The 25,641-nt window shown below is 37.4% G+C and overlaps 1 protein-coding gene across 7 annotated transcripts in view; it reads left to right on the top strand.

The window, feature by feature from the left end:
• Nucleotides 1-25,641, top strand: part of DLGAP1 (DLG associated protein 1) — a 430,969-nt gene that overhangs the window by 140,147 nt on the left and 265,181 nt on the right. For all 7 annotated transcript variants that reach the window (XM_087755762.1, XM_087755742.1, XM_087755734.1 and 4 more), the window contains one exon: nucleotides 19,409-19,520. The gene's annotated coding sequence lies outside the window, so the exon portion shown is untranslated. The remainder of the gene's footprint in view (nucleotides 1-19,408; nucleotides 19,521-25,641) is intronic.

Here is a 25,641-nt window from a genome sequence, read left to right as displayed (position 1 = left end):
GTGGGAGAGAGAGATATCTGCTTTTAATTGGTGTGAGCTTGCAGGAAGAACTGCAAATGGGTACATCTGAGTGAGCAGTTCCTACCCCAGGCAGCTTCCTACTCTGCAAGGCCTTCTTGGAAATACAGTTTCTGGTATGTGAATGATGTAGGCTTAACAATGTTTCTTCCCCCATGCCTTTCCTAGACCGTATCTACTGGTGGTTTGGTTTCTGAGGAAATTAAGATTTGGTCATCTTCTTATGTCATTGATGAGTAGAGTGTATAGGTATAGAGAGAAGGATCCTTGTGGGATGATGTGGGATGTATGTGGTACATCCAAAGAATGCACAGCTTGGAAAAAAGTTCTCCCATTCCTTCCCCTGCTGTTTACATCTGACTCTATTAAAAAACATGCTTTAGTCCATGAGCTAAACCAAAGCATTTTCTACTGTCCTGCTGGGTTCTTCTGAGCAGGCTATTGTCTGTTATCACCGGGAATTTTGAAGTGCTTAGCATTTTTCAGGGATCCTTCCGCTAAAACTGATCCAACTGGTCCAACATCAGTATAGTTATTCCTCCAACTGCAAACATATGCTCACCTGCTTAATTACTAACATAAATAAATTTTATCAACATGGAGCTCAGAGCATAGCATGTCTTGCTGTATCTTGTGTTACCATGACCAAACTGCTTATTGTAACCAAACTAGCTCAAAAATACCTAGGTAGTGCTGCAGTCTATAGCACTGATTGCAGTCTAGAAAAAAACAGTAGCAAGTTTCTCATGAGTTTTAGAAGTTTTGCACTTAAGCAGTTCTGAAAATACTAGCTTACCTTATAACAGGTTATTTTCTGTTGATAAACAATACTATAAGCAAGGCTCTTATCTCCTGAGCTAAAAAGTGTTTTCTTTGGTTGCTTGATTGAATTCCTGGTATCATGTTCCATACTTACTTCTTTTCCTTCTACCCTTTCTCCCAAATCCCTATTTTAAGCCAGTTATCTTTCTATTGCCTTTTCATCTCCCATCATTGCTACTCTTTCAGTCTCTAAAAAGAGGTCAGTAACATAGCACAAAGCTTTCTGTCTCAGGGACTACGTTATATGCCATTCTCTGCACCAATATTGACAGATTGAACTGTGTATAAACTGGCAAAACAAACAATGGGGGAGAATATATTATGAAATGGATTCAGGTGGGGGGATTTTTGTGTGCGTGACAAGTAAATATTTGTATATGAGAGCAAATGGCATATGTGGGCAGTTGCATTACTCAAGCCAGCTCACAACCTTGCATTGGGCAATAGTGTTCCACATGTGTATGCACTTTATGACTCTCTTTGGCTGTATATTCCTCTAGAAATTATAAAACCTGTTCATCCAGTCTCTGTCAGATAACAATGTGAGAGAGTTGCTCTGTCAATAAGTAAATGTTTTTAAAAGGGAAAACAGAGTTACTGTTCAATTGGAAAGATAGAATGAAGGAGATGGAACTTGGAAATGTGGCATTTGAACTATTGATGGTAGTATTCCTGAAGGTGAGTGACGGTCAGCATAAAGTGCTTAAAGTATCATAGAATCATAGAATGCTTTGGGATGGAAGGGACCTTGAAAGGTCATCTAGTCCATCCCCCCTGCAATTGGCAGGGACATCAACAACTAGATCAGGTTGCTTAGAGCCCCATCCAGCCTGTCCTTGAGTGTTTCCAAGGATGGGCCATTTACCACCTCTCTGGGCAACCTGTTCCAGTGTTTCACCACCCTCATTGTAAAAAATTTCTTCCTTATATCCAGTCTGAATCTACTCTCTTTTACTTTAAAGCCATTACCCCTTGTCTTATTGCTACTGGCCCTGCTAAAAAGTCTGTCCCCATCTTTCTCATAAGCCCCCTTTAAGTACTGAAAAGCTGCAATAAGGTCTCCCCAGAGCCTTCTCTTCTCCAGGCTGAACAATCCCAGCTCTTTCAGCCTTTCCTCATAAGAGAGGTGTTCCATCCCTCTGATCATTTTTGTGGCTCTTCTCTGGACCCTCTCCAACAGGTCTATGTCCTTCTTGTACTGAGGACCCCAGAGCTGGACGCAGTACTACAGGTGGGGTCCCAGCAGAACAGAGTAGAGGGGCAGAATCACCTCCCTCGACCTGCTGGCCACGCTTCTTTTGATGCAGCCCAGGATACGGTTGGCTTTCTGGGCTGCGAGAGCACATTGCTGGCTTATGTCCAGCTTTTCGTCTATCAGTACCCCCAAGTCCTTCTTGGCAGGGCTGCACACAATCCCTTCATCCCCCAGCCTGTACTGATACCGGGGATTACCCCGACCCAAGTGCAGGACCCTGAGCTTGTCCTTGGTGAACCTCATGAGGTTCACACAGGCCCACCGCTCCAGCCTGTCTAGGTCCTTCTGGATGGCATCCCGTCCCTCAGGCGTGTCGACTGCACCACTCAGCTCGATGTCATCTTCAAATTTGCTGAGGGTGCACTCGATCCTGCTGTCTATGTCATTGATGAAGATACTGAACAGCACTGGCCCCAGAATGGACCTCTGAGGGACACCACTAGTCACTGTGATATATCTGATATTGCACTGTAAAACAGGACAAAGTAAAAAGGCACTCATGATTTTTCCACAGCGATGTTTCCCTTTTCTCCCAGAATAAGTATCGCTAGGAATGAGATGGTAGTCAGGTGTTAATGTTTGTTCAGAATTTAGGTCATCTGAATGACAACATTTTTGCAAACCTATGCAGACAGGTGGGATACTGTAACAATAGTAAGAAGGTTAAGAAAGATTTCACCCCTTATTCTAGGGAAAGAAAAAGAATTTGCATTTGTTCCTAGAGAGGTAACATATAACGAGCCGTATTACCTGGTAGGGTTTTTTTAAGCTACCAAGAAAGTGAGGAGGAGAGATCATAAGATACTGTCTTTTTTTAGACATTCAAATAGAGCAGCTTTCTAACAGTGATCTCAGTTGAAATCAAGTGGAATGTAAACATTTCATCTCTTTTTGGTAGCTCTGAACATCTTATCCTACTAGTCTTGCATCTGCCTTTCTAGATTTTTGAAAGTCTGGCATCTAGGCTTTGTGCTGAGATGATGAAGACTCAGTAAAAACAAACCTCTTCCCTTAAACCATGATCTGTTCTCCAAGTAAAGTTAACATTACAAAGTTCCACACCATATTCTAAGTGGCAAATACAGTTTCTTCTAGTCTATGCTCCATTCAGGCTGGCCATTTATTACACTCCATGGAGGTTTAAAAGTCAAAGGGGGATACTCTTTCTTAGAACTACCTAAGTACTGTTCTGTGTATACTGAAAAAATATTTTGCAAAATAGACTCTGAAGTATTGATTTGCTCTAACGATACCATTTTTCTTGACTTTTTGAGTGAAACTTATTTTAATCAGAAACACCCATATACCATTATCTATGCAAAAACCTACCTAACCCACCAAGGACAATCCCTTAGTTGTGCAAAACAAAATTAAACCAAAATATCTGACAACTAATCCTGCCAGTCTGATTCAGCCCTGACTGAACTCCATTTCTTATCCATCCCTCCATCTTGCAGTCAAAGTGAGCTCTGTTGAGGGAGCTCAACTGCATCTGGTATTAAAGAATTTCCTGCTTCAGTAGCATTCTCTTGCTGGCTTTATTTTCTTTATACGCCTATACTGTGAATTGAGGTTTTGTTTCATTAATGCATTGCTATCAAAACAGACTCCTAATACTCTTATGGTGCTGCTATTTAATGCAGAGGTCACTGCAATATGTGGGAAGTCCAGTCAATAATCAAAGACCTATTGTTTTAGGCATTGTATAAAAAAAGACAGTCCCAGCCTGGAGAATTGTTAAAGAAATGCAATCGTTAAAAGAATCCTTAAAGAACTGCAAAGTGTTCCCCCATCCCCAAACCCAGCATCTATCTGCCTCATGTAACAAAAATAAACACGTGTCTTATGAACACATAGATGTACCAGCCAGTTCTGTACAGCTTTCTGGATAGTTAAAAGAAGGTAAAATGAATCAATAATTGTTTTGTAATCAGTAAGACTGGAATTTCTGACCTCCTCATGTGTGGCTGTCTGGTACTCATAAAAAGTGAGTCATTGTCATTGTCAAATTAAACTCTAAGTTATTTGCAGATTGTGAAAACACAAGCAACTTGGGAAAGGGAAAAGTAGGAAAATTATTAATCATCCTTCACTGCAGAAATTTGTTCCCTCTGCTGCTGATGAGATGCAAACTCCACTTGAGTCTGAAGAGCTTGCTGACACTAAAGAAACTGAGAAAAACAAGGCTGTCCTATTGCAGTACACTCTGCCACAGCACTACCACTGTCTATATAGCCTTGCACAAGCAAAACTGCAATGTAGTTTTTCCAAATATCTAGATTTTAAGTTCAGAGGCATTGTGAATTCATGTACACACATGGAACTAACTTAAAATACGAAAAAAACAGTTAAAATGGAGTGAAAAGGAATCCTTTATAGAATTGAAAGAGCTGTGATTTGGAGAAATACAGGTTGTGCAGATGGTCTGGACACGAGGGCCCTGCAACTGATATCAAACTTCAGAGAATCAGCGTTTAACTGGGTGGTGAAAAAAAGACAAACTGCTAATATTTTTATGCTTCATAAAAATTTAAGCAAATGCTATTTTGCATAATAGATGTGGGGTTTTTTTTGAAAAAAAGTATGTATATTGGTATTTGAGTTCAGATATTTATAATTTCTTCTGTATCTTATAGCATGATTTACTTTGTCTGAAAACTGTTTTAACCTTGTCAGTATGCTCTTATGAAATAATTAAACATAGCAGAGTTCCAAGATAAGGCTGGACAAGCATACAACAGGAATTATTCTTATACCTTCCCTTTTGCATCAGAGAGAGACGTGACCCACAAAAGCATAGAATATCTCTGCCAAGTTTGTTGCAAAAAAGGTACACTTGCTTGCCATGCTGATGAGCAACTTGTGACATAAGCAACAGCCCTACAGACACCATCCTCCTTGTTAATGTATATCGTTCCCTCAGCTTTTGATTACAGTCTTAATAGCTTCCACTTCAGTGTTGCAGATGAAATTGCCAATTACGGCACTTCAGTTCCTCTCTCTGTATGGAATGACACATTAATGAATTGGTTTGAAAACAGATATGACACCAGTTCAATATTTTACATGCAAAATCCTTTATCCACCAGGATTTCTGTGTTGTAATGTGTGTGACCTTAAGATACTGAGTGGATTTCAATAGTTTTCTGATGATCCCAAGTTGAAACTTGTCAACTGTATCTGTTTTGCCTTCAAAATGGAAGAAAATATTGGGGGAAAAAATGTAACTATAGAAAAGAAGATTTTAATGTTAATAGTGAGCAAAGAAGAGGTAGGAAAGGTAACAGCTCTCATAGATGGGGTAGACTGGCTGTAGTTCAGTAGTTCAATCTCATGCATTACCTTAGCTGGACCTTTGGGAACTGAAGCAGATCAGCCCTCCTACTGCAAGGCACATGCTAGCAGTTCTATGACTTGGGTCTTCTTTGACTTTCCTGACTTTGACATCTGTTGCAGATGTGGTACTAAGGTATACTGACTGCTGGTTAAATCTAGTGGAGAAATTGCTACAGAACATCTTCCCTGAGAATTGTCCTTGATAATAAATTCTTCCCAAATAAAAAGAACATTATTGGGATGTAACTGTGGATAGTGGGGTTCTATGGAAAGGAAGTTTGATTGTTGTTGCAATCAGGTTTGGTAAATCACCTGGGTTACTGTATAATTTTTTAGAATCATAGAATGTCCTGAGTTGGAAGGGACCCACAGGGATCGTGGAGTCCAACTCCTGTCCCTGCATAGGACAACCCCAAAATTCACACCATATGTCTGAAGGCGTTGTGCAAATGCTTCTTGAATATTGTCAGGCTTGGCACCATGACTGCCTTCCAGGGGAGCTTGTTCCAATGCTCCACCACCCTCTGGGTGAAGAACCTTTTCCTAAAATCCAACCTAAACCTCCCCTGGCATATCTTCCTGCCGTTCCCTCAGGTTCTATCATTGGCCATCAGGGAGAAGAGATCAGTGCCTGCCCCTCCTCTTCCCATTGTGAGGAAGCTGTAGACCATGATGAGGTCTCCCCTCAGTCTCCTCTTCTCCAGGCTGAACAGACCAAGTGACTTCAGCTGCTCCTCATACGGCATTTTGTTGGCTTGGCCAACCATAAGATATCATGCTTATTGATATTGGGCTTCAGGAAAGGTACTGCACAATAGTAATTCTGACTAATGTGTAGGAAGACTCCTGTTTGAGTTCAATAAGCAGGATATTGGTAAATATGGTATCTATGTTTCTTGCCCCGAAGTGTTTGTTTTGAATGTTTTGGCAGGGCTTGTAATCAGCAGAACAGTAGATGCAGGTTACAGTCACTTTTAAACACTGGTTTAGAGGTTTGACTAGATTGTTCATCTTGTACTCAAGAACTTCAACTGAAAAAACTGCCTTTGCAGAAAGCCAGAAAATAGTCAGCCAAGTAATAAATCTAATTTTTATTAGCCTAATAATGAAAAAAATTCATATGAAAGCAAATAATGCTGAAATCATTTGATGAAATTTATTTTACCAACTTTTATGCAATTGTAATAGCTATTTCTTTATAAAGGTGATGTACAATGCAAATTATATGCAGTGGTGTCATGATACTGTGTCTTATACAAGGAGTGCGTTAAAAATCCTTAGCTGTGACTCATTCTGGTTGCAAACGCAAAATCAGGCTCACAACTTTAGTGCTACAGGCTACCCAGAAAAATGCTAGGAAACTATTTTAAAAAACATCAAATCATACCTGTTTCTTGGATGGAAAGCCAGTACTCATTGTAGTTGCAGGTAAAAGGAAAGCTTTTTTTCCTTAAAGTTGTTTTGTTTTCCTGCTGGTGTTATTCTAAAAGAACAGGTATTGCCTCTTCTTTTTAGGAAACCTTATCCATTTATAATGCTGCTATAATGTTTTTAACTACTGAGTGAAGTAGTTCAATCACTTTGGGCCAGAAATCTAATTCACAAGCTGTTAATATAATTAATTCAGCATTCAATGTAGTGATTTGAATTTTCACAAGCTTTTGTTTCTTCAAGTCTTTACACTTGACTCATCACTTTGTTTTTAACTTTCTGATAAGAGGAACTTCAATGGAGAAGTCTGTCAGTTTAAATGAAGGTTCCGCCAATCTGAAGATTTCTTCGCTAATCACAGGCTAGGTTTTATGGATGGGCAGTCTTACCACTCAACCCATGTCTATAATGTGCCATAGTGTGAGAAGTTTTGAGTGCCAATATATTTAAGTGAAAGCTATCATTTGATGATGGATTCTGCATGACAGTCAGCTACTAAATACCTAGACAGTCATGGTTTGTCGAGGAAGTCCAGAACACAAAATGTATTTACCAAAAGCAAGCAAATATGCACGTGTCCACCTTTTATGCGCGTTTGATGTTTGTTTTACAAGTGGCTGCTACAACAGGAAGTTATTTAAGTGCTGGAGCACTTAAGCATTGTATTGTTCTGGTATTTTGTATTCACTAACCTGGAATGAAAGCATCTCTCATCTGATGTCTTCTTCTGTTATCTAGCAGGCAGAAGCCAATGTTACAAATCAACAGTTCAGACCGCAAAAGAACAAAGTGAACATATTCAAACATTCAGCCAACTTTTTATGGAGGCTGTGCCAGAGGCATTTATTGTGTATTTTCCCAGTGCATTTATTAATCACTTCCTCAAAGCCTTATGTTAAAAAAAGATATGAATTATCCATCTCTGAATATGCCATTGTATAAATATTTCTACATTTTTAAATAGCAGGATTTTAGAGAAATGTGGTTAACAAAAGAAGAACCTGAAAAGTCAGTAGCAAGAAAGTTCCAAATAGGAGAAAAAATTTTCTAGTGAGTTAGGGAGTATGTTTGCATGGGTTGGGAAAATTAAAACAGAAAAGTCCCTGTACTCATTCAAAAAATTTGTTGAAAGGAATTTTCTCATATCAAGACTTGATTTCTCTGTCGCAGTAACTGGTTATTTAAAAACTGGAAAAAGGCAAGAGCTATCTGAAGAAACAACTGGTATTCTTGATAAATATTTTGAGGATGGTTTTCATTCCTAAGGTTGTCACTTGCCATTTGTGCAAAATTCACCAAGTGAACAGTCAAAATCGAGATGGATATACTTAGTATACTGTTGGTTCTGTTATAAAGTCTTCATTAGGACTGTGGGTCATGCACCATGTAACATCCAGCATGTCATTACAAGCTTAAACAATAAAATGATTTTCTGTAGCATATCATGAAGGTTCATCTGCTGGGAGTGTTTTCTGAATTCTGTGGGACTTCCGTGAGATTTGCTAGACCGGAGACACTAAAAATCAGCTGTTCCTGTGCAAACTTGATAGAAAAAGCTGCCCAACTCATTTTGCTCTTTGTGTAGGGGCATGTAAATGCAGAAGGTGCATAGTTGAACAATTTGTATGTCACTTCGCACATAAAGTGATGAGTGCATGTCCCACATGGTCAAGTTTTAGTACATGTAGGTGGTTGTGTTCAGCTAGCAAAACACATGATCTGTTGACTGTGGACTTTCTCCAGATGGTAGCAAAAAAAAATTAAAAAAAAAAATTTTTTTTCTTTCACTAAGACATACACATACACAATTGCAATCTATTCACAAAACTTGCAATAACTGCAAAAAAGGTGCCAACTTGAATAAAACAGAGCTTTAAAGTGTGAAGAAACAAGATGTGCATTTTGCTCTGTAGTGTTATCTTCTGGAAGGTTTGTGAAATACAAAAAAAAAAGTCCCAGAGTTTTTAGAAGTAATGCTCAGCTGCATTTCCTTGAAAGATAGAATGAGCTACCATTTAAAGCATATTTTCCTTATGCTCAAAATATGATCATGTAGGGTCTGCTAAGCCTCACTCGCTCCATTTTCTTCAGTGATGCTTAGACACACCAGATGAAGAATGTCTCCTGGAGTCATAACTTCAGCTTTCATGAAAGAAAATGATTTCTTGCCTCATCATTTCGGCAGAAACCTGTAATCTGAGCATAATGCAGATTGTGATGTAGCCTGAGTCTGGAGGCAACGTCTGTGAGAGAAGGGAGGAACAGCCATGACCACGAATGAATAGCCTGTCCCCCATTAGCAGTCTGAAACTAGAGTGACCCTCTATTCCTCCAGCGTGGCTTGATAGAGGACAAAATTTTCTTGGAGACTTGCATGTTCTTGGCTTACTAAACACGACTTGATTGTTATCATCACATAGGGAATATGTAGCTTTTTGTCAGTAAAAAAATGCAAGTACCAAAAATGCAAGCGATGGTGAGCGGGGCATTTGGACTCTGGGTGCCACGCATGGCAGTATCTGTGTATGTTCAGAAACCACCACAGCATGAGAGGATAGGATCAGTGCACTGAAGCAGTTGGTACTGAGGACTTGGCACTTCCTCTGAGGGATTTCAGCTTATGAACTAATTTTTCCTACATTCCATCACCATTTAGTTATACCCCTGATCTACATCTCACTTTAAGATTCTCCAGGGAAAGAAGGTGCTCATAATACCTTCCAGAATAATAAAACTCTGATTCCTGGGTACTTGCCCCTTATTATGGTAAACAGTATAAAATATAGAGTACCTAACAAGGTTCATCCTTGTTTGCCTTAGCACTAGATCTTAAAGAGAATTTAATAAATAATAAATAATGAAAATAATGCTAATTCCCCAAACTAATAAAAGGAAGACTCAGTAGGACATGATCACAAAAATGAAATATACAAAGGGTTAATAATGTGTCAGAGCAAATTAATTGAAAATTGCAAATGAACTCTGATGGACTTTTTGTGCATTATTAGACAAAATTAACAATGGTATCAAAAATGTTTTTGGCTTCTTTATCTCTTAAGATATGCATCCATCAGATTTTTCAGCATTCTCTATATTTAAAGCAAGATAAAAAAAGCTTATATGTTGTGCTACTAAATCATCTCTGCAGGCTGTTTCACATATACTGGCAGGCGAAGAAAATAAACCAATCAAAAAATAAGAAACAGAAATCCACCTCTTCATAAAGTTGTATTAAAACTTTCTTTAGTATCATATGGAAAACTTTTGATCTCATAGAAATAATAGTATTTAAGACTGTGAATATTCTTTCTTAAGATGATGAATATATTAATTTGCTTATTCATCTTTTGTTCCGTTGGTTTGTTTTACCTTTAAATATCTAGCTGTACATGTAAACTCTCATGATTATTCATGGTATAACTTTACCGTTGAAAGCCATGGCAGAAGTATTTTGGAAGGGTTTTATTTTCACTTGCAGAATACTTTAGCCTTTTCTTTCTTTCTTTCTTTTGAAGTTCACTATCAGGTGTTTGACTTCTGGCATAAATGATGTGAAGTTTCTTCTCATGCTTTGCGGGTGTTTTCATAGAACTCAAATTAACTTTATTCTTAGAACAGCAGATATATCTCTCTCTTCTGCATGTTTCATACCACTAGACCCTTTCCCCTGCTTTTTTACCATCACTAGGTACTCTGTTCCATTTGCTTCATCCATTTATGCATGATTTTGGACTTGGAAAAAGTGATAAATGCTGTCTCCCCTTTATCACTCAGCTCTTAAGTCTTTCTGACAGCAGAAGCTGCTGTTCCAGTTAGAGCAGGTTCATTAGGTCATCAGAAAGTGCTAGCAGGAGCTAGCTTTCTGCCTCCAACCTTACTGCACTAAATGCTGCAGTACCAAATGATCCAATTCATGAATTGGTCTAAGACAGCATCCACCAGAGCTTATAATAACACACAGAAGTATTCTGTCACAGTGAATGTTGAAACTATTATCTCTCATTTGCAATTCAATGAAACTGTCATTTTTTCCTTGCAGTTCTGCTTCTTTTCTACCATATGTTCTCCTTAACGTAAGCAGTTGGGCAGCACTTTTAGTATCATTCATTCACCTCATCTCTTGCTTCTGTCACTCGCCATGAAGCAGGCTTTCTGCAGCTCCAGCCTACTGTTTGCTGCCTGTGACTGCTTTCCAGTTCTGTTTTTCCTGATGAAGGAAGTTCACCAGCAATGTAGGCTTGTTCTTCACCATTATGGAGTTTGTATTTTTTTGTTACATATGTACAATTTGCAGCTGTAGTTGAATGTTACATAAATAATATGATTAATTAGCACTTATTACTGCTTTACATTTCATAAGTACTGCACAAACTAGCTAATCAAGCAGTTAATAAACTAATTAAGCAAAACCAACACGCAGTTACAGTTGTATTCTCTCTTTGTCCTTGTACAATCCGCTTGCACACTGGTACGCTGTGAAGTCTATAATCAAAAATATGTATAAAAAGTTCTCCAGATCAGGTGATGTCTTCAATTTTCTCACAGTAAAATATAATTGAAAACCAGTGCTTGTGTAGTTAGATATAATAAACCTGATTACACTGTGTGGGATTTTTAAAAAGCTTTTTACTTAAACCTATGTTCCCGTTCAAATCAACAGTAATACTGGCAGCCAGTGTGAGCAGAGATAGGCCAGCAGCAAACTCCTGGGACTAAGGTAGCACACTCATGACTCTGTAAGATTGTCTTGATGTGTCTTGCTTATTAGAACCAAATTAAAAGAAAAATCAACTTGCCAAGGTGGAAAAATACATGGCTTACCCTGATTTAAAAAAAAAAAAAAAAAAAAAGGGCAATTTCTCTGCTAACAAAAGGAATGTTTAATTGTGCAGGACATAACACATGATCTCTACTGTGCCTTCACTAATACAGTTCAGTTTGGTGGGAATTCATGCGGGAGTAAACTATCTTCATTTTACCACCCAGTGTAGCGTGATGGAAAGATAACAAATTTTCTATTGGCAGCTTTTTTTCCACATCCAGTGTAGTATCCAGAGCCCTATTTCCCAGGTTTGAAGGCTTGAGTTTTAAGTACAGCCAGTGGATGATGACTGAAAAAAAAAATGGCACGCTGTATGGGAAAACCATTACCTAGCCAGGTGTTTTAACCATGGCAATTTGCAGGGATAGCCTCTGTCATATATCCATAGTGATGTTTTGCTCTGGCTCCAAAGCAAGTGTGGAATGACATGGACCAGATGAAAGAAAAGAAATAGGACCTTTTTTCACCAGGAAATGGTAAAGAGAAATAAATGTGCTCTTAAATATTTTGAAAGATGGTCTGTTACATTGACTGATTTGTGTTATGAGAAATGTAACCTTTATGAAAACTGTGACTAGATTATCAAAGTATCACCCTATTTGCAGATTACTAATTGTGCTGCACAAGTAGAGTTCTTTATTAAACGGTGTATTTTCAACCAACTGTGTAATTGAGAATTTTTCCCTGCAAGAGCTGGATGCAGTTTTTTAACATGTTCAGTATCAAAAACTGCTCAAATGCCTCATGATTGCCATTTAGGCTGAAAACAGATTTTTGTCATTTCAAAGCAAAGGGAATTTCAATGGTTGCAGGAGTAAGACTTCATACAATACAAACATGAGCAGGACATGTTTAAAATTCACATGCAGATTCTGGAAGATGTACTTTGAAGCTGTCTGCTTTTCACTGTATACTGTAAAAAACAATACAGCTTGTTTTTTGTTTCCTGCTTTTTACTGCCCATCATACTATTTTGAGGAAGAGAGGGATGAAAACTTACAGTGGTTTAAAAACACAGTAATTCTTGCAGTGCTGCTGACATGTTTGCTTCTATACATGTTCCCAGAAGTGAGGGTGAACTGATGCAATGTAAAGGCTTTGTGAGGAATAGGGAGACCAGTATAATTTGCGAAGGAGCATGATATATTTGTGGAAACGTCACTCGAGGTTTTTAAAAATTGGCAGAGTTGTGTTAGAATCAGTTCGATGATATACAGATATTTTAGGCAGAAATTGCATAAGATGTACAACAGTATGTGAAAGAAAAAAATTGTAGTTGGCTTTTATAACATTTCACTTGACTCTGCAGGTATGATGTGTAGAGACTTCCACCACATATGTGGTGTGAATAAATATATCTATATATGTGTGTATAGAGATATACATGTCAAATGGTAAGGGGAGATGGACTGGCCAGTGCTTCACAATGAAATGATTTTATATAAAATAATTGTGGGCTAAAATTTTTGTTTCTTGTTTTCCTTTCTTAGAAGCAAGGGACAGGCTAACCGACTTTGGCTGTTAATGTGCTCTACAAATTTCATGAGGCTATTTCATGTGTTTTCTTCCATTGCTCATGCCATTGACACAATTGAAACTGGGATGATATTGCATGTGTGCCAGATGCCTAGTTGCTAGGTCTAGACGCCTCTCATACTTCGTTTACCTTTTTGCATGGCAGCCACAACGCTGTTTGGGTTAGCTGCTTGGCTCTTCCTCTGCAGTCAGTGCGAGGCGAGAGTTTCACCTTGCTAGAAGTACTTGTGTCTACCAGACACAAGCAAGGCAAGGCGAGGAATTATCAACAGGAGTAACGCAGCAGCTGTTAAGAATGTCCTTTAGGACAGTTGTTAGTTTTGTGTTTTGTAACTATTCCTGTTTAAAATACGTAGAATTCTCAGGGTGGTGGTGGATACAGAAGATTGTGTTTTGTTTTATTTCGTTTTTTTAAATTTGCCTCTGTTTTAGTTTTCTGTCTGCTTTTGAGCCAACTCCTTCATTCACATACCATGAAAAATCTCACAGTGGGGCAGTCTTGGGTGAGGAGCTGTGGAAGCCTCTCCTTATTGCAAAACAGGTTTGGAAATATTAAGGCTTTATTTAACTGATTCTTTCACTTACAATGAAGAGAAAATTAAAACCATTTACCTCCAACTAGAAGAGATTGCAGAACTTCCCACTGGTGCTGATGCAGGAACATTTCATAGAGAATATTTTATTCCTCCTGTGGACTGATGTTGAGGGAAAGCCTGTGCTCGGGATTTTTCCTTTGTCATGTGCAGACTTATAACTCAGTTTCAAAAGCAATTAATATTTATAAGGCTGGGCTGAGAATAATACAACTGCTGTGAGACAGTGAAATGTCTGCCATTCACATGCTGCTATATAGTGGTATAAATACATATTTAAGTTTGAATGAATTAAATTGTATTTAATCCTTTCTCTGGGAGCTTGTTAACAGATACCAGTGCATATCAGCACTAGTGTACATTGTTGGCAAGTTATATGTGCTGTCAGCAAAATTTTAGACACATTTCATTTCTTGCATAGTACTTATCTGAAGTTATCACTGACCTAGAATTTTAAACTTTTTCTCATTGGTGTGCTAGCTACTGAAATCAGAAGGTTTTCTCAAGGTATGAATTGTTTCCACTTTGGATGCAGAAACAAGGGACTGCCAGTAGTGATAGTCTAGTGACTTCCTAAAGTAGCATAATTAAAAATCACACTTTGCAGAGCCTTTTAATGGGCATTGATTTTAATCCTTTATCGTTAAATAGCTTCAGGTTGGCTTCTTTTCAGTTTAGAGTAAAGTATAGTCAAAAGACTGTGTCTGTATCATTGGTGGCAAATGCAATCAGGCTGAAAGTGCTCGTCTTCTCTGCCCACCTTCCCCAGTAGGATGATAGAAGATACGAGCAGCTTATTATTGGAAACTTGGTGCTCCAGTTGTCTTGGGGAAAATAAGCGGTTTGCTCTGACTATGGACAAAATCTTAATGTGTTATTATTACTGTAGATCAGGAGTTGAGCTGTAGACATTGAAGTATTGCATTAATATTTGCTGTGCTTGGATTAGCTGAATTGGCAGCATATTTAAGTAGAGACTTGGGCTTTCTTATTATTTACTTAATTATATTTGTAATTTACTGTGGCTCAGTACTCAGCATGATTTTTAATTGTCTGAGGGAGACTGTTAATTTTACAAATGAGGTGGAGTAAGTATGTAATATTGCAGTCTTGTCTTTATAGGAAGAAGTTTGAGTTTTGTGCTCATTGCTAAGCTTATGGTATTCCCATTTCTACTGCACTAGTATGGTTCTAATTAAATTTTTAGAAGTTCATTTTCCAGTAGTTACTAGACAGTCCTCATTTCTGTAATTATTGCTATTTTGCTATAATTTGGGTAGCAAATATATGAGGTTCCTGCCTAGTGCTTAAAAAGTAAAAAATTGTTGATGCTAGTGGCTTAATATACACTAAATCAAGTTCTGAAAGAGGCGTCTTCTGAACATCTGAGGTTATCTGCCATTTACCACCCTAGGTACCCTCATTGAAAGGGTGCACTATATATAAAGCCCCTCAAAGTACATTTTTGTAATGGAACAGGTTTGGGCTGCTAAAGGAGGTCAGTATCCTGATATTGCTTACAGAAAAATGGATAGTCATGCACTTTCACTATGAATTACTTAATACAAATATGAGAAGTGGGGGAAAAAAGAATAGGAAAGAAAAACATCAGGTAAAAAAATGATCCATCTCCTTTACAGTATATCTTTACTAATTAAAAATGGCGTATGACAGCAGAACCCCAGGAACGTAAAGATATATCATGTAGAAGAGAAATCAACTGGCTTACTATGTAATAAAACACTTGAAGACCTGCCTTTCATTTTTGCATTGAAATTTAGTTTAATGATGATGGCCACACTGTGAATTGGTGTTCTGCACAGGAGTGGTACAGACGTGATTAGAGTCTATTTCTTAGAATTACAGAATCGGAGAATAATTTACATGGAAAGGAATTATACGTGGTCATATAGTTGAAGCCCCTGCTCCAGCAGGGCTAATGTCAAAACTACATCAAATTGCTGAGTATCTTGTTCAACTGAGTGTTCCATATCTCCTAGGATGGAGATGCCACAGCCTCCCTGGGCACCTGTTCCAGGTTATTCTTCATTCCTGTTCTTCACTGCACTTTTTCCAGGTGTCTTTCTGACCAGATCTAGCTAGAAACACATAGTGGCTGTTAAGTTACTATTTGCCACCTAAAAGCTGGTTTTAGAGACTCTGCTTTTTGTAAATGATCTGCTGTACAATACCTGGGTAATTTGAGTCACTATTGTGTGCTAAAACTGAACCAGAAACTGCGGGGTTTAAGATAAATCTGATTCCTGCTATAGTGGTGAGTGCAGGCTACGAAGCAGATTTAGGTCAGTCTGTTGAGTGAAAAGTCAATTCATGATGTCCTCTTATTTCATGAAAAAGAAACAATCTGAAACTAATCAGAAGAGATCAGATACCCTACAGTTTGTACTTCTGTACTTCAGTTAAATGTCATGCAAAGTATTACAGTCTAAAAAAGCCACATTTGAATCCTGTCCACCTTCTATTCAATTGTCCTCTTTGTCCTGTATGCCAAATGGGGCTGTGAATGTGCACAACTTGTTGGTTGTACCGTAAAAAGATCATAAAAATGGCTACAATGTTGAGGTCAAAAGTCCTTTTGTCCCATGTCCTGTTTCATGCATCAGAGACCAAAAGAAAGAATATAAGAACATGGCAAACATATGTTCTTCTCCTCCAGCCGTCTTGAACTTCGGGTCTGGATGTTTCTGAATATTTATAGTTAGCTAAATTCAGGGGATTTAATTTTCCCACACCTGTCCAGACTTCTCTTGAAGGCATGATTAGATGTCCATGTCCTCCCGTGGCAGTGAGTTCCACAGCACAACTGCACGTTGCAGAAAGAGCCACCTCTCTTTGTTCATTTCTTCTTCTTTTTTCCTTCTTATGAATGTGATTCTTAACGAGCTTCATTTGATGCCCTCTAGTTCTTGCATTGGGCAGAATGAGGCAGTGAAAAAAAAAGCTTTACTAATCCTCTCCATGCCAGTCATGTTTTCATGATTGAATTCTCTCTTTCATAGACCAAAGAGTCTTACCCTTTTCATTTGTCTCTCATGCAGAAGTCATTCTGTACCCTCCATCATCATCTTGCTCTTCTGTGAACCTTTTCTGGTTGTATCTCTCTGATTAAATAAAAAATAGGGAAAGTGGGCAGAGAAGTCTAGCATGCATGGACATACACAAATAAGAAGGACAAAAAGCAATAGGGATGAAGAATTAAACAAATTTTAAAACTATTAAAACAATATTGATTTAGTTTGGGCTGTTGGCGTGGACAGTACCATGTGTAGGACAGAGCTTGGAGCACACTAATCCATGATCATCTCTGAAAACTGTATCATATGTACTTATAATATATGTTTGCAGAAAGTTCCTCTCAAATTTTGTCTCCTCCTTTACATTTTAGGCAGTCGTTTAGAGTGTGCTTAACACTTGTGTGATGCAGGTGATGCCTTTGCATTGCCTGGCCTCAGTGTCTCTGTCATCACTAAGCATATCTGACAAGTTAAAATTTCTTTTATCCAAGTGAACGCTGTCAGCTAAGAGAAACCCGTTTGAGCCCAACTTCAGCAAGCTTCTCAAGCACACATCTTCAAACATGGGAGTTTCAATGGGTTCAGAGAAGCCCTTTAAAACTGAAGGCTCTGCATAAAGACCGGCCCAATTTGATCCTTCAGAGATTTATCTTTGAAAGCTCCCTAAGGGGATCTTATATAGAAAAATCAATCCAGTTGACTTGTTACAATTAAATATACTCTGTCAATTTTATACTCTCAAGGGGAAAATCTAAAATGGTTATAATGTAGTCAATATTGTAGTCAAAGCCTCTCTCAAAAGAGATCCTCTCAAATGGAAATCTATGCATTTCTGAAGTTATTTAAAAGTAATTTCTGGTTCTGTACCTCTCTCTTGATCCCACCATCAATCTGATGGTTTTACCATCACATTTTCCTGCTTTAAACATATTTTTCTCCCCCTTCTCATACAAAAACCTGCACAACCAAGAAAAAGTTATTTAAAGACCAACTGTAGAGAAAGAACTGGGAAGTTAGTTTTAGACTTAAGAAGAAAAACAATAAAGATGGTTATATACCTCAAGGGAGAGGCAGGCCCTCAAAGCCAGCTATACACAAAGTGCTGTCATTGGAGTGCTAGTGGCATGTGTTTCTATTCTGACATTAATTTTAGAGACTCTGAACAAGTGTCAGAATTTAGTTCATCTTGGAAATGGGCCTCATAGTAAATAAAAAGACAGTAACAAAAGGCAGGCTGCAGCCTTCATCAATTTGACTGCTTTTGAGGTCAAGGTATTCCCAGAAATAAACTTATCTTGTGTATAGAGGCTGTTCCTGTACTCTTAGTGGTTATTTGGAAGAGCTTCAATCCAAAGCTTGATGCTTTACTAAGAAGTGCATCCCATTTCCAAAGGAGTTCATTTAAGAAAGCTTTCTAGCCTATGTGAAGTGGGACATCAGACACACTGATCAGGTTGGCCTCTTCTGGCTTTATAAACATGAGTTTGTAAGATGTGCAAGTTATTTTTGCTCTGAAATAATTTTATTTGCTTTTTCTGACAACTAGTGCCCAATAGTTAACGGTGGTCTGTGTAAAGGTGTTTCTTTGAATGAACATCAAGAGAGTAAAATAACTTTTCAACATGCCGAACAAGTTGTACTGATCATACCTCAGTACAGTCTGAGGTTAGTATCAAAGCACACTTAGCCATACTTTTTTTTTCTTTCTTTTAATATGTTTTTCAGTAAAAGTTTGATTGGAGCTGATAACTGCATTTGCAAGAAAAAATGTTTGCGCTTATTCTGGCTTGTATTTACGAATTGTTCACATAAAAAAAAAAACACAGAATAAAATAGGGTAGACCTTTAAGTGATGAGAAACAAAACTTGAAATAGTGAGATGACTCATAGAGCTCAAATATAGAGCACAGAGGAAAGCCATTTATTTCTGTTAGTCTCAGTAAGCAGTACTGGAGAGCTAAGAAGGGAAAAACATATATATCATTTTCCTTACCAGAGAAAGAAAATGGCTTGGAAATAAGTATTTTCAGTTTATATAATTTTAAAAAATTCATATATTTAAATGCACAGTGATTTGCCATTGCAATTTTGTCCACCGCCCATCAAGTCAAGTTTTCTCACCATTCTCCTCTGCTTTTCCAGACAGGGGCAGCAGGACTCCATGGTGCTTATGTGGTGTGACAAAAGGTTGTAGAAGGATGAGACTGGGGGAGAGGTGTGCGTGCAGAGAGTCAATAGATTTACTGAGGCAATCACATGTAACTAGTCTTTGTATCTTTCTGTAAAAGAACCGACAAACTCTTCATGTGTAGCACAGGGAGAATGAAGCATGTGAGATGGCACCACAAATGCAGCATCATACAATCTAAATGTTCTTTCTTTGTGCTTTTTTCTTGCAAGGAGAGCATGGTACCATGTGAAAATTTTGCCACGGACCATTGATATAAAGCCTCTCAACATTGCTGTGATTTTTAATGAATACATAGCTGCTTGCCATGTTAATAATTTTATCTTGTTTCAGGCTAGTAGTTTTAACTGCTACACTTTGATTGTGTTTCAGAACAGTCAAGCATCAAATATTGGAACCGACATCTGAATTAAAGAGTGTGCAAAAAAATCTCTTCCCTCTTTAACTATTGAAACAAACTAAAATGGAAAACTGACTAAAGGAGGTGAGTCGTTTCTTCTTACTCTCTGATCATTCTCCTTGATCTGTCTCTGCATGGCTTTTATTCGTTTTTCTCCAGATTTGCTTGTAAAAGGCAAGAAGCCAAATGATTGCAAATTCTGAACTGCTTTAATGGAAATGAAGGTAGCCTGATAGCTTGCTATTTTGGCTTAGAAAATGATATATATGATAACCCATCTTTGTACTTATCTAGGTCTGCAGCCTGCAGACAGTGTTAATATCAGGTGTCTTTGTATGTTGTGGTGAACGATTTTGATGAGTCTGACCTGAACATAAAAATGTAGCATATAATCTTAAATGTTGAGTAGAGCCCCATAGGGCTAGATGTGCCATAGCTATGGAGCGAGTTTAGAGACTATGAGAGGAAAGGATTGATTTGGCCTGGAGGAGTATAATGAAAGAGAGAGATCAGAGCCAAAAACAAAGTACAGAAGACAGCATGGGGGAGTGGTTGCAGCATCTTGGAAGCAACATTGAAATGGCCTAGAGAAGCTCTGGTAGGGAAAGAACTTCCTTTTCCACAGTTTCCACAGTTTTGCTTTTTTTTTTTTTTTTCCCCCCAGTAAGAGCTGCAAAAAAACAGGACCTTAGTGACCTGGTAGACATAGTGAAGATAAGCAGACCTCTAGCAACTCCAGCCTCTTGAACACAAATTGAATAGTAGTGAAATGTCTACATGTAGTGAACCATAGGTATTTCACAAAGTGGATCATATCGAGACAAATTAAAATCAACAGTTTCATATCCTATTTCTTTATTCCCCCATGACAGACTAAAACATACATGCACTAGAAACAGGGAGCGCATTTTTAATTTATATTTCTTATTAGAATAGTGGTCATGCTGATGATGATTTGATAGGATTTTAAAAGTAACTCTTTGAACTATGCTATATTCAACTGTTTACAGTTCAGTAACAAGCATTTTAATGATATTGTTAAATTAATATATTAATTATATAATTGGTTATGGGTATATCAGGATTAGTTAGGTATGATACTGTACTTCAACTTATAAATTTCCCTGAGTAGAGCGTAAGTTTAAGATATTGAATTTAATGTTTTACATCTCTGGAATACTCTTTCTATCACTCCAGAGTGATCTTTACTCATTGCCTTCCCTTTACTTAAAAAACTTCAATGGATACCTGACTTAAAAAAAAAGTTTCTTACAATTAGAGTGTTATGTAATTATCCAGCAGTTACAATTGCTTTGTATTTTAGTAAACTTACTATAAGAGGAGAAAATACTGATGCTGCTTCAACATTTCAATAGCCATAAAACTGTATTCATGATGATATATATAATATATATATGTATATATGATTCTGTATGTTACATATGTAACACATATATGTACTTACATATTACAAGTATGTATTTCTAAGGTATGTATGTGTTAGAAAAAGTGGTGCGTTTTCTTTGCAGAATAGGACTGGGAACTAGCATGTATTTTTTTGACTACGTAGACTAATTAGGTCAGTTCACCTACCTTTGCCTCAGTTTGACCTTCTGTAAAAGTCTAAAACTTCATTGAAATGGTGATATGATGTTGGCAATGATGTGATTTTTCCCAAGTAAAAGTTGGATTTTTAGCTTAGGAGTTTGTTTTTTGTAATAATAAATTTACTTATCACTTACATATATTTATATCAATTACTATGTGTTTTCATACACACACAAAAAAAAAATCTATCCCCTCAGTTCTCTGTAGTTGGTTAAAATTGCTATCTATCTCCAGCATTCCCAGTGCTCAGTTTCTTACAGCCGTGCTCAACTTTGGCTGTTATATGCACCTGGATTTGGGCATGTGTCTTTTCGAAGGGTCAAGGAAGTCAAGAATGACACAGTAAGAACATTATTAAGGCTGTGCAGTCACCTCTGCAAAAATCAGGAAATTCCAAAATACATGTTGCCAGTTCACACGCATCATGACAGATGCTTTCTAACAAGAATTGCATGTACCATTTTTTCCCTAGAATTATACTTGAAGTTTGCCTGGGTATTGGTGGTTTCCTTTTTTAATGATAGAGAAGTAAACTTGTGATTTAGTTACATTATTAAATGTGATCCTTCTTATGATGCTTTAAGGAGTCTATATATTCAGTCGATCCACCCAGTTTTGGATAGGGTATTTAAGATTTAAGAATAGGTATTTAAGAATATTATAAGAATATTATATAAGAACATAATAATTTAATAGGTATTTAAGAATAGGGTATTTGTAGATATATACAGACACACACATTCCTCCTAATAAAGAAACCCTCTGCTTACTCACAAGAAGCAAAGGCACTACCACTTGGAGGGCAGAACAGAGACTTTTTTCACTGCATGTTGGGCGAAGAGGTGTCACAGGGAATTCTTTCAATATAGAGGATTGTATTAGAGAGCGTAGAGGGGAGTGATTTTTTTTTTATTGTAAATACACTGTTTTGTTGGAGAATTAATTGATTGCTCATAAAAATGGAAAGCTGAAATACTGGGGGATACAGCAGCATGAATGTGACCAAAACATTGTTAGAATTACACAAAAAAAATACCATTCATTTTAGAATAATCTGAATGGACAAAATGTCAGAAAGTACGTACTCTGGTGAGGCTATAGTTGTTTATGAGAAGAAACACCTATTTCTGTGAGGCTTCCTATCAGTTTATTGCCCTTCTGTAAAGGGGACTTTTTGCTTGGGGCAAAAGGATGTGAGGTAGGGGCAGAAGAAATCTCTTAACAAAGGAATACAAAAGAAAACATTATGTGATTGAAGAAGGTATTTTGACTAGTGACACATTCATTAGAAAGAACAGGGTGTGGTCCATTTGTTTTCATAAGATTATCATCGATGTACATTAGTCTGTTGTGAATTTTGTTCAAGGGAGATGCAGATGGAAGTAAAATATGCCATTAATTAAAGACATTTATCAGCAGGGAGAAGATGACTAGGCTTTGAAAAAGTCAGATGAGGAGAATCTATATGAAGTGTATTACGTACACAGAAGAAATTGAACTTTAACAAGACCAAACAAAAGGAATATAATTAATTCTCTACAGGGAGAACGTGTGAAAGAAATGTAAATCTTAAGGTCTTCCTGGCTTATTGGGAGACAGGATAGTGGATGCTTTGTATGATCTAATTATACAGCAGTCTTAGGCTCTTCAAAATATTGTTCCTTAGGGAAAAATGACACAAGACATAGAGAACAAATTACCAGTTAAAAGATGTGATGCTCTTTGATGCAGTACAAGAGGAAGTGTAAGGTATTTTACTAATAATGCTGGTGTGAAGGTAACAGCTGTAATGAGAAAAATTAGAAGTATTGCCTCAGGTAAAGTACACTGAGAAGGCACAAAAGCTTAGATGAGGTAAAGGTAGTGTGATCAAATAAAAATAAAGAAAAATCTGAAAAATTGAAAACTGATCATGACTTGCTTGGGGTTTTTTAAAGAAAAATTTAGACAAGCCTTTTTATTATACCTTGAATGGTAATTCCCTGATTGGATATACAAAGCCTATGAATCAGAGAAGAGAGACTTAAATGACAATGAGATAGACAGGTGAATTGTCTTGTCTATTAGATAAAACAGGAGATTTCAAATGAAAATACATTTTATATATTCCACTCCCTTCTCTAATTATGGCAGAACCAAGCATCAAAATATAAGATAGGGATAACTCTTTTAAGCAACAGTATGTAGGCAACAGGAGAGACTTGATGAGATGTAAAGAGCCAAATGCATTTTTTCATCCAGTGGCAAGTTAGAAATCCAGGGAATCTTTTCATTAGAAATCCATAATCTTTTGGGATGAGGTGGATACTGAAACTACTCCTGGACACTCCTTAGATTTGAGTGCTTTAGTGACAACAATAATGTCATAACTCTGAACAATCGTGATCCATGCAGGCATAAGAGAAAATGGAGTTATAGTATATAGATGGAGAAGATACCAAGAACTGCAGATAGAGAGGTGCTGAGACATAAAGTAAAATATTGTATCAAAAATTTCATTTCTACTGATAAATAAGGAAACAATCACTAATGACTAGAAACTATAGAGGCTTATCTTTCAGTAATAAAACATTGTGATGAATTTGTTTACACTAGTTAAATACATAACTGGGCGGGGGGGGGGGAAGAACAAAATAAAGAGGAAGGTTGAAATTGGATATAGCTAAGGCCATAATTTTTTTCTGTATCAGTCTGAACAAAATTTCACTTCATCACATCTAGCAGAAATAGATAACAATTCCTCAGAGCTATAATCATTTTTGTATCAAAATTTATCTTGGAAATGCACCTTTGATCTCCTGCCTTTTCACAGTTGGTGTCATACAGATATTTATTGACTGAATTCTAGAAGAAGGTGTGGTCCTTTTTCCTCTGCCATCTAGATTTTTTTTTTTTTTTTTTGGTCAAAGATGGGAAATTGGTAGAGGAAATTGTTCTAGAGTGCCAGAAGGCTCTGTTTTCTACAGCTGACCTTAACTTCTGTAAAAATAAAGAGAGAAATTTTGTAGCCTTTAGATCAATTATTTTATTACACTGTCTTTAAATAAGAAAGTAAACAGGTTGGTAAACTCAGAGGAACAGACTCAGGAAAAGAGAGAGAAAGTAACTTCAAGGCAGCATTGTCTACTTCCCAGCCCACCTCCCATTACCTTGATAAGTATGAGGTTGTAGAAGATAGGTAAGGAAGTGAGGCTAAATATTTAAGCATCTAGTCCTTTGTTATTTATTACCCTTTTTCTTCCTATTTCATATTAATGCTATGGAATGCTAAATGGCCCTTTAATTTTAAAATGCCTTTCCTTGTGACTTTGTTTTCTTACAGTGAAAGCCACAAATTAGACCTGCTTGTGAGTGCATGACTGTTCAGTGGCAGCCTGAGGCCAAGGGACATAGTATTAGGGATAGATAACACTATTGCAAGCCTCAAAAGAGGTCATCTAGCTCAGGAAACACGAGTTATTCAGCCTTTTTATACTTTTCTGTACTCTTCCTTAGGCATCTAATACCACTGTTGTTTATGACAGTGACTCAATGGGCCTTTGAATTCACCCCACCATGGCTATTTTTGCAAGTGCACACTACTGGAAGTAGATGCCTATAAGAAGCTTGCATGGTGGGTCAAAAGTAATAACACCATTAACTCTGAGAAAGAGAACATTTCTTATATTCCCATCATTCTCTTCCAGTAAAAAATTTCAAATTGAGCACAGTGGGAATTCCTGTTTACTCCCATGGTATAAAATCATATCCCTGAAATAATTCACCTATCTTAGAAACAAACTGATCTGTGGAACTGGCACTGGTTTTAGGCTGCTGATGCGGAGAGAGGTGGCTTTCTTAGGTTTGCATTGCACATCATAAGCAGACGTAGCCACAAAGATAAATATGTCATGACCTCCTGATGCCTTCATGGAATCAGGGGCTCCACATGCGTACTCACACTGGAAAGAGTACAGGAAACACAGTCTGTCCTTATATGGTCTGTTTTTATGTTTTTATATGATTATAACAGCTAAAGCAATAACATCATAAAAAATCTGATTCAGATAATCTTTTTAGTTCAGTGTTGCAGGCATGGAACCTGCACTGTGCAAAATGAAAAGATAAATTTGTCTTTACTGAATAGTGAAAGTCTGGCCAAGGTACATTAGTAACCTATTCTAACTCATTGGGTAATGCAAAATGATGTTCTTCTGAAAGCCTTATTTTATGCAAAACTCTCTCTGCCATATAGTTATTTTTTTAAACTGTTTCTGCAATCTGTTTTATTTCTATTGTATAGTTTCTACTCATCTTTCATTTTGTTGCCCTTTCGTGCCAGCTTTTACCTTCTTCTAGTGTGCTGCAGGCACAGTTTAAAAAACTGGACAATGATTTGGGGAAGGAGCAGGATAGCAGTGGGTCACAGTAGGTACACGGCAAAGAATTCTGGTATTCAGGACTTGAATGCTCAAGAGAGAACACAGTCATGGTTGGATGTGGTGACTATGTTCTCAAGACCAAAGGAAAAAAAAAAACAAAACAAAAAAACAAGGAAAATGGTTTAACAAAGTATAATTCATTGAGGACAAAATGTATAATCATGTATATTATTGAA

Source organism: Nipponia nippon, unplaced genomic scaffold (assembly GCF_047370975.1).
Source record: "Nipponia nippon isolate SJK-2023a ecotype South Korea unplaced genomic scaffold, ASM4737097v1 scaffold_1, whole genome shotgun sequence".
Lineage (NCBI taxonomy): Eukaryota > Metazoa > Chordata > Aves > Pelecaniformes > Threskiornithidae > Nipponia > Nipponia nippon.
The sequence above is the reverse complement of the archived record's forward strand: the minus strand, read 5'-3'. Positions and strand labels throughout refer to the sequence as shown.